Consider the following 10,617-nt stretch of genomic DNA (forward strand, 5'->3'; position numbering starts at 1 on the left):
TTAAACAGTCTCAGATACGTGACTATCCATAATGTCATATAGCAGAAGCTATAACATAACCTAAATAATGTAAAAAAGGTAAATGAAAGAAAAGTTTTAATTAAGGATGATGAAATAAACAAGAATCATTTTAAAAATGACAATTATTGAAAGTACAATGTTGGGAAACAAACAAATGCTAGGGAGGTGGTAAAAATAAACGAATGCTAGGGAGGTGGTAACAATAAACTGTAGGATAATCAGCCATGATTGGTTGAAACACGTCGTTCCGTACCGTTTTATTGTCAAAAGTAATATGACGTTGTAAAAGATTAATAGTCACCATAAACCTTTGCCTCTGCTTATAAGGTAAGATAAAAAACACACGCTGAAGGTTAGTTAATGTTTGGCACCTGATGTATCTAGAAGCCAATGTTGCCAGGTCAAAGGTATATTTTTCATTAATCTATGAACACAAAATTTCTCCAGATTCCACCAGCATTTTCGATACCAAATAATAAATAATAAATATCTAAGTTTTGTCACAAACTAGCTCTTATAATCTATGCATAATTCGAATCTTACATATACAGGGACTTTAAATCTTGCTTAGCGGAGGAGATTACATGTTGCATTAAAATACCTGGTCTTTTAAATTGGATGTTTGTGCTAATTTCGGACGAGTTTACATGTCCCGGTATATTTCCTCTGGGTCGAGCGTGAAAAGATTTTATGTTGCTTAACATAGACAGATAATGCAACTTGAAGGGACGTCGAGGTTAAAAATTAGTATAAAGCTGACTTCCATTCAGTTTAATTCAATTTAGTTCGAGGCAATGAAATATAGGCTTACTGCGCATCTTCATTTATGATGCGTACATTACGAAACAAATCGTACAAGAAGTGTCGTGCTGTATTTCCAGCAGTCGACAGTTCAAGCACTGATTATTATATTTATTTATTTGAATATACAATTTCTTGAACCCTATTTTACCCGAAAGTACATTAGGGTTATAGTTATAGACTGGTAATTTATATTATTACAAGGAGACTTGAAATTAACACATATCTACTACATTAATTTGAATTAATTACATATTCTTAAATATATTACATATAAAATTACAAAACTATTTATAACAGCATGTTTTTTCTGAACACATTGAATAATGGTTTGTCATAATATATTACATTACAAAAATGTAAATGTGCGACCAAAATAAATCTTCTATTTTCGAATACTGGACAGTGAAACAAAAGATGATCCACAGTTTGCTGTTCCTCACAGATACATAAGTAGCTATTTTCCTTATGTAATTTAAATCGTTCTAAATAAAAACCAAATTTCCCATGACCCGATAAAAATTGCGCTAGTACAAAATCCGGTATAATTTTGTTCCTATTTAAGCGGGTGTCGACCCTAGGAAAAAAGATTTCTCTCAATGCAATAAATTAGATTTATAACGTACTGTCTTGCCGAAAGCTGAGGACACCGAATCACCGCTAAGCAGGTTGTTACTTGCTCATGTCATTTTTCGAACGGCGCCGTACTAAGCGAAACCTATTTTGAGATGTACACCAGTTACAGGATCACCGTTTGATGCATATAACGAACATAGACAAAGTCTTTCATTCAGAGAACAGAACTTCGGCGTGCTGGATTTGTTGTCAGATCCGCTACAATTTAGTTCGCAGCGGATAAAGGAAAGATTATGATTAAACTTTGGAACAAGTGAGCCCAGGTGTGCGAACTCAACAGGTGTGTACGTAGGATTCCTGATGTGCAACACTTTGTGGTCAATGAGTCTCGCAAACCACAGGCTGAAACAAATTGCCATTTTATTGACGACGTTTCTAATACGAATTAATTTTCTGAACGACCTTACAGATGCGTGATGCTTTGCTGTTCCTTTCTATTTCCATTAATTTTATTTTGTTTCCTCCCTTTCATGCTTTTAGCCCGCTCCTTCTCTAAATAATAGGATGTAACTGACTATTACTTTCGTAATATGTACTTTCGCCCATCCAAGATGGACAATGTACACGCTGTACAATTTAGAAAAGCGGAGATAAAGTAAACTGTACCTCTGTCTCGTGCAGAAGGCTTGTTTCTCCGTTCAATTCTGTTCGATTATAACGCAATAACAGGCATCTGTAATATTGAATCTGCCGCCACAAACAATCAATAGTTATCTTCTTGAGTACTTGTATATGTAATTGGAATTTATTGAGCATGTAATAGGAATTTCACCCACGCCCATAATAGGCTTGTCCCACCAGACCTCGTTCGCTGAATGTCTTCATTAAATACACAAATGCAGAAAAATTATCCAGAATTTTTCTTTTTTTGGAGTGGGAGGAGCAAAACAAGCATTCTTTAAGTAATTGTGAATCGTAAATGCTTCCTTACGGAGTTACGTAAGTTGCGCTTTTACCCTGACTCCTAGGGTGCCGAGGATGCGAGAAAAACCACGTGGAGAACGAAACTGTTTTCACTCGAAATACATTTTCAGCTGCAGAATCTAATCGTAAATCACGAAATAAGAACACGATTATGGAACAATGGTGAGTGAATTAATGTTTGTTAATTACAAAGAGGTTTTCACCCGGTGGTATTACAGGAAAAGTAACGACATATTATAAAGACAAGATATATGAGAGACAAGACATACAATGAGATTAGGAAAGAAATCTAAGCACATGAAGAAAATCTGTCCACAGTAGCTTTGTTTGAGAAAAATAGTTGTTACAATATCTCAAGTAATAAAGAGCCTCAGTTTCCAACATTGGGAAGCCTATATTTGGTATTTAACATACTTATCTAATTGTAGATTCTTTCAGAGACCGTGGAATGTTGATATTGTGATAGGTACAGCGCATAAATATCGGTAACTGGAGTTAAATCTTTTTCGATAATGATGAAATGAATTGATTTCTAGCCTATGTGTAATTTATACATCTTGATTATACAACTTTTAACATTATATCACTTAGGAATATAAAGTACTAGTGGCTGAAGATTAAGTTCAATAGAAGCTTAAATAAAGATTTTTCAGGTTTACTTTCCAAACAGAATACCAGATATTTTCTATAATAATGAAACATACTCCACGAACATTGTAACATTGAAAGTAAAGTAATAAGCTTAACACAATGAAGTGTAACCTTGTCAAAAATTTTCTCCTTTTAAGAAACTTCCCTCTGAATGGATTATATACCAAATGCTTTTCTTGAACGTATACATCTTTATTTCTTTGAGTTTCAATGCGAAAACGCAAGTAACAAAATCAAGGCGATCAGCGGTGTTTTTCATGTAGGAGTAAAATAGTAGCTATTTCAGATCATTGCGGATTATTGGCAAGAATATGACATTTTGAGTGCATTAGACACAGTAAATGCTGGACATAATTTTGGCCACGTTGAAACGTTAGCATAATATGTTTAATCAATGATATATTTATTGAAGGTTTTAGTAGGCCTAACATATAATTACGTAAAGCCGTTACTCAGAAAATTATAGAAATGAAGATCTAATGGAAGATATTGTCTAATTACATAACCCCAAAAGGTTTCACTTTCATATCATCAATAATAGTATTAATGTGTATCATTAATCACAAATACACTATGGAATTACCTGTAATATTTCATTTTTAATTATGATAATGTCAACAAACCTTCTTGAGTTTTGTAGTTTTTAATAACCTATACACAGCTATACTAAGAAAATTACACAACAGGCAATCAGATCTGTAAATTCATAATAACATAACCTTCGTAATAAGTTTTGAAGTTCTCAGTATATTAGACAAATGAAGATCGACCTATTGGCATTATGATGTCAGAGAATCTGTTGGAAATCCTGGAGGCACGGCCTCCTTGGCCTCCTTGATAAATAATATTTATTTTATTGTTTTGTTTTATTCCGAAAAGCTAGTAGTTATCAAAACTGACGACAGGAAAGTAGGAAAATTGGCATTTCATTGAAAACTACTATTTTTCCACAAATTGTTGGATGTCAAGCTTCAAAATGAGGTATCATTCATTAAAATCCGTTCAGCCGTTTTCCCGTAATTTCCATTACTTAATATTCCGAATATATATGATATGTACTTAATATTCCGAATATAATTTATGTTGTGTAACATTGATCTTAGATCATGTAAATTTAGTATAGGACTGATCTAAGATTACAAAAATACTTAGGAAGGAAAATCGTATTTATGGCTAGTAGTTTGCAATATATTGTTCGATATTCATTTGTCTCCTTGACAATACTTGTAATCAAAATAGTAATAATTTTTTTAACAGTCATTGTCCAGAACGATGATAGCATTTACAAATATCCCATTTATATAATCATGAAACATTTATCCATATAATTTTAAACTGTAGTAGACTGGCAGTACTGGTTCTTATGTACGCGGCAATAGCCACCTCAGAGAAAAATACTTCAGCACATGAATTGTTGTATTAGTTATGGAGTCATCTTTAGGTGCAGAAGTAACCCCATGGAAGAAACGTAATCAACAAAAAGAGAAAAAACAGGATATAATAAAGAAAAACGAAGATTAAAGGAGAGGCACACTTCAGCCATAACAGAGTATATTTTCTTAAAACAACCATTGTTCACAGTTACCTGCATTTACACATGTATTTCTAAGAGGCTATTTGAGTTATAAATGTACTTCAGTTTTCCCAAGTCTCTGCAACACCTTAAGAAATGGCATGTTGAATTTCATACTTGAAGTGTCAACAACACCTATGCCAGATTGTTTTTTCTTTCTCCTGAAAATTTATGTTTTTGTACTATGGTTGTTTCCCCCCCCCCCCAAAAAAAAACTTCAATTTTATTTTAGAGAATGAAGAAACAGATCGTCGTGCACCACCAAACAAAAGAAGCAGACTGTAATTCCACGAATGTTATTCAGAGAGATTGGAAAAATATGAAGTTGTGTTATGAAACCACAAGAAAACGTTCAAACTGGAAATAACATAGCCTAGAAGCTGGTATATAGGCGTACAACAATATATTATATCTATAGCATTATGCGTACAATTATGCGTGAAAATTAATACAGAGCTTTCTTTATATAGCAATTAACTCCTTCAGTCCCGAATTTATAGTTAAAAAAAAATAAAAAATCTGTCACATAATCATTCTGGGGATCCAAAAATCCCAAATCAAGTCTTAACAGCAAATCAAAATTTGGGGGAAATTTTGACCCCTGGGATCCCACAATTTTACATTTTATTTTTAATTCAGGTATAGAAATGTTTCAAAAATAATACTCCCCATTTCTATCACATCGAATTTTTCAAAATATTTGAAAGTATCGAAGACATTCCAAAAAAGAAAAAAAAAGTACAGTATAATGTACATAAGATCTGAAGGGGTTAAATAAATTTCACTCACCATTTCAATTGCAGGAATATTATGTAATCTTCTTTATTTTAATAAAGGATTAAATTAGCTCCTTACGTCCAGCAATCTTGAAATGAGGTAAGTTGCCACTTAGATCTCATCTTAGATCAAGGTTATATAATGGATTGGTGTTTATGTTACTGAAAATCTATGTTCAGCTTAACTGGTGATTCATTTTATTGCCACTTTTCTGATTAAATATTTATAAAATTGACTCGTAATGGAACAATGCTGGAATTAGTTTGGCAGAGGAAAGCTAAATATTCCGAGAAAACTCTCACATCCTATTCACACATATAAATCTCAGACTCTGATATCAAATGCTAGGTAAAAGGAATCTTTCACTATTTTAAATTCTTTCCGGGAGTGCGCAATGTTGTCATTCTCGGTTGTTTAACGGATGTCACGCTAGCTGTTTAATTGTGGTTCGCTATTCAAAACCGACGGAAAGCGATGGGCTTTTAAGGAAGATAAAATCCTTACTATGGCTTCCTGCGGGGGAAAGTAAAGCTGAGGGACCCGTGTCGGAGATTTATGGCACGTAGAAAAATTCTGTTCTCGACAGAGGATACTAGGCATAATTTGTCAGTCATTTCTCATTTTGAATTTCTAAACCTGTGTAACTGAAAGCATAATTGAAACTAATAGGTCTACTGCTACTACTAGGCCCTACTACAACTACACCACTAATCCTACTACCACCACCACCACTACCACTATTACTACTACACTACCACGATGGTCTAGTGCAGGGCTGGGAGTAAGCCTTTCTCTGAGCGCGCTCGAGCTCACAGAGAATCCAGCTGCGGACAGATGGATAGAAACGACAAACAACGCAGAGGTTCAGTAACAATGAGTGCGCCTAGCCTACTTATGTACATAAATACTACATTTAATTTTCTATTTACAACAAATGTGAATGTAGCTTACACATTGCCCGCCACTGATCGATTCTTATGTCCACGATGAACACAATTGCGGAGACCGCCATCTGAAGATCACTCAATCTAACGCAGCCTTGGCGAAAATGTAACTCACGAGAACATTGTGGCTCGCAATGATAGCTGTGCATGTCTCTTGCTCCCTCAACCCCCACCCTCTCACTCACTGGAGTCAAACTCCGTTCATTTGCATTTGTCTCTGACTTGCAAGTGGCCTATCGTCGCAATGTCTCTCTCGAAACCATGTACCTCTGCAAAAACGAAAGTTACAAGTAGGATGGGAGGACGCATTTTTTTGCTGCCAATATGGTGAGAATATTAAATGTATGATTTGTTCACAAGTATTACGAGGAATACAGTTGTATAACATAAAACGGCATTATACTACATGTCACTCATGAAACATTAAAAGGTTGTTGTTATTATTATTATTATTATTATTATTATTATTATTATTATTATTATTATTATTATTATTATTATTATTATTTCGATCCTTTTTCAGCAGATGTACGAAAAATGCGGTTAAGTCTTCAATTTAAACTCACAGATTTACAATGTAATGTTACAATGAAAGCTAGATGTAAGGACTTGACAAATGTTGAACTTTTCAATTCTCTGCCAAAAAATAAATATCCGAAGCATCCTTCTTTCGCTTCCTCTGTTGAAGCCATGTTCGCTACAACTTACGTTTGTGAAAAATTATTTTCAACAATGAAAATAGTAGAAACGTAATTTAGATCACGACTGACAGACAAATACCTTCGTGATCAACTACGACTGGCAGTGACATAATTCCTGATTTTGAAACTCTGTCGCAGAAACATTCTGAAGACAGTTAATTTTAGGTTGTGATAATGTGTCCTGTGTTTTCTTGTTCACTTCTTTCTTCGTTACACGTACTAAACATTAGTTTGTAACCTTATACTGTATAAAATTATATTTAAGTGCTTGACGCAAGGAAAATGAAAATCCGTTAATAAGTCAGACAGTTGTTTCATTCCCCTTTCGGGTGTCTGCCTCCCTCCATAGGTGCTATGCACGTTGCAGATTACACAGTGGCTCGGCGCACGATTACATTTTCGCCACGGCTGATCTAACGCATAAATCTCCCAGGCCTGGTCTAGTGGCTAGAGCGTTGGAATTATAATCTTTTGAACCCGAGTTCGATCCCCAATTTATAAATTCTGTTGGACAACCCCGTGGTCCAGATGACACGGGTTTTTTCCGAGAGCTCCGGTTCCTCTGTGGCATCCCAACAAATCGCCATTACCATCTCACCGCAAGTGTAGCGTAGACCAGCCTCCTATGGCGCACCCTGAGCAATGACTCTGTCGGTAAATTGGTCCACATAACTGGCTTCACATGGATTAATGGCCAATTCGAGTACCCACCATTAGTAAAAAAAAAAAAAACTACTACTACTGCCAACAGTGGCATCGCCAATTTTTTTAAGTGAGGGAACTCGAGTGCTGATAAAGTAAACAATAATCGTAGCAATGCAATAGCCCCACAGTGCCGAAAACTGTTGAGGGGCCATTTGAAAATCACGCTAAATTTCCGTAACTTAATTACTTGTTTAATATATTACTCTTTAGTATAATCTGTATGATATACATAGGGTATTAATTAATCTTTATGATATTCATATGGTAGGACTACTTCGAAGTGACAACTTGGTAACGAATCAACAAGCTCCAAAACACTATATGACAGGTGAGGTTGAATTTTCGGAAACGCCATTGACAAGCATCTTTTACCCTATACCACTGAAGTATTTTGAGAATACATTATTATTAATCAAAGGAAATATTCATAATACCAAATTTTAATGTGGTTAACATAAGATTAATATTCCTTATTTTTTTAGACACAGAACAAAATCAAACATGTCTATTTTAATACAAATATAAATCAGATCTTCGTCTCCCTCTGTTAATCTAAGCTGTTATAAAAAAGAAGTTCACTATTCATGTGTTACAGTCTTCAGTGCACTGCCCAATTATCTTAAAACTTTGAAGGACCATGAGAAAAGGTTTAGAATTAACCAAATTTATATATACTCATACCTTCTACACAAGTGAGGAATTGTTTATGCTTGTAAATTGAATTATTATACTTAATACAATTTTGTATAGCTTAATTAAAATATGCTTGTAAATTGAATTAAACTCTTTACTATATATTGTATATTTTTCTATAGCTTAACTGATGAATTGTAGTCTACATATATGCTGTAAATTGAATAGTGGTCTGTATAGCTCAACTGATGAATTTTTTAATGCTTTTAAATTTAATAAAATCTACTTGATATGAATGACATAATTTTGCGTAGCTTAACAAAAGTATGTTTGATGAGAGAGAGATGGAACGGAGAAAAATTCTCTCCGGCGCCGGGATTTGAACCCGGGTTTTCAGCTCTCCGTGCTGATGCTTTAACCACTAAGCCACGCCGGATACAATCCCGACACCGTTGAGAATCGTCTCAGATTAAGCTCCATCTCTTGGGTTCCCTCTAGTGCAGAGGGCGGCCACTAGAGGGAACCCAAGAGATGGAGCTTAATCTGAGACGATTCTCAACGGTGTCGGGATTGTATCCGGCGTGGCTTAGTGGTTAAAGCATCAGCACGGAGAGCTGAAAACCCGGGTTCAAATCCCGGCGCCGGAGAGAATTTTTCTCCGTTCCATCTCTCTCTCATCATCTGAGAAAGCAGAATATCTGCATGGAAATATCATATGTACTTCGGTACATCAAAATAAAATAAATAAATAAAATAAATAAAAAAGTATGTTTGTAAATTGAATTAATCTGTTTACTATGTGTATATTTTTGAAAAACTTGACTGATGAATTATATATGCTTTAAATTGACTAGTATAGCTCAACAGATGAATTATTTATGGTTTTAATTTGATATAATTTGCATGATACGCAATATTAATTTTTGTATATCTCAACTGATTATGCTTTTATATTGAATTAACTTATTTGCTATATGTTACATTTTATAGCTCCACTAATGAATGATTGTTTAGGTTTGTAAATTTAATCGCTCGGGCTTGGGTTAGATCCCCATTTGGTCTGATTATCTCTTTGATTTTTTTCCGAGGTTTTGTCCAACCATAAGGAAAATGCCAGATAATCTATGCCAAATCCTCTGCCTCACCACACCTCCCTTCATCTCGCCAAAAAATTGTAATCTTGTAAAATTTGGACTTGTTCCACATCATAAAGCTTCAATGCTAAAATAAGATCTATAGAATACAATATATGAAACGAAATGAAAAAAAATGTAACAAATTCGAACATGAACATTGTAGTGATAAAAAAACTTTAGATATATGCAATCTGCCAAAGATACAGAAACAGAAACATTCAATATTTCGTGCTAAAGTAATCGGTTGCATCTATAGTAAAGGTAGGATTGTGGAACAGGAGCTGTTCTTTACAAATCTAATAGTAAATGCTTTCCTGATAATGGAGCCGAAACGTAACAATAATTCATTGGGTGTTTCTGAACTTTTCACATGTTGCAAAGTCCTAAAATATCGTGTCATGTTTAACATCGTGAAAGTCTTAAATATAAGTAACATTTTCGGTTTACTGGTTATTTTATTACGCTTTTTCAACTGATATGACTATACCCTATAGCGTCTGAGTGAGATGAAGGTGATAATGCCAGCGAAATGAGTCCAGGGTCAAACGCCTAAAGTTACCAAACATTTGCTCTTATTGGGTTGAAGAAGAACCCCGGAAAAAACCTCAATGAGGTAACTTGTCCCAACCAGGATTTGAATACGAGCCCGCTCGTTTCATGGTCAGGCGTGCTATCTTTACTCCACAGCGGTGGGCTTTTCGGTTTAAGAACAGCAATAAGAGAATCTGTAATTGCTAAGATAGAGTTTTACTTTTTAAATTTTATCCAACTTTGTTTTGTGCTACTGGAAGACTCATATTGAAGCTGAATATACAATTGACGATGTAATTGTGGGTGCGTATGATTTTCTATTTTAAACATAATTATGATTGAGGTTTGAGTAAATAGAATTGTAACATTTATATTAGAGGAGAAAAATTCGCTCCGGCGCCGGGGATCGAATCCGGGTCCTTGGTTCTACGTACCAAGCTCTCTAACCATTGAGCTACGCCAAAGTTCAATTCGACATGTATTTATGTTATTTTTCTCCTCTAATATCAATTGTTACCATAACAGATATATTCTGTAGGACCAACGTTAATCTTTACGTAGATTCTTCGCCCAACAGTGCATAT

General features: G+C 34.7%; 2 non-coding genes across 2 annotated transcripts; one reads left to right on the forward strand and one right to left on the reverse strand.

Annotated features, from left to right (window-relative positions):
• Positions 1-8,730: 8,730 nt before the first annotated feature.
• On the reverse strand, positions 8,731-8,802 carry TRNAS-GGA (transfer RNA serine (anticodon GGA)). The gene has a single exon. It is a non-coding gene; the product is annotated as a tRNA-Ser (tRNA).
• A 139-nt stretch (positions 8,803-8,941) lies between these two features.
• TRNAS-GGA (transfer RNA serine (anticodon GGA)) lies at positions 8,942-9,013 on the forward strand. Its single transcript has one exon. It is a non-coding gene; the product is annotated as a tRNA-Ser (tRNA).
• The last annotated feature ends 1,604 nt before the right edge of the window (positions 9,014-10,617 follow it).

The sequence above is a fragment of the Periplaneta americana genome, chromosome 7 (genome assembly GCF_040183065.1).
Source record: "Periplaneta americana isolate PAMFEO1 chromosome 7, P.americana_PAMFEO1_priV1, whole genome shotgun sequence".
NCBI lineage: Eukaryota > Metazoa > Arthropoda > Insecta > Blattodea > Blattidae > Periplaneta > Periplaneta americana.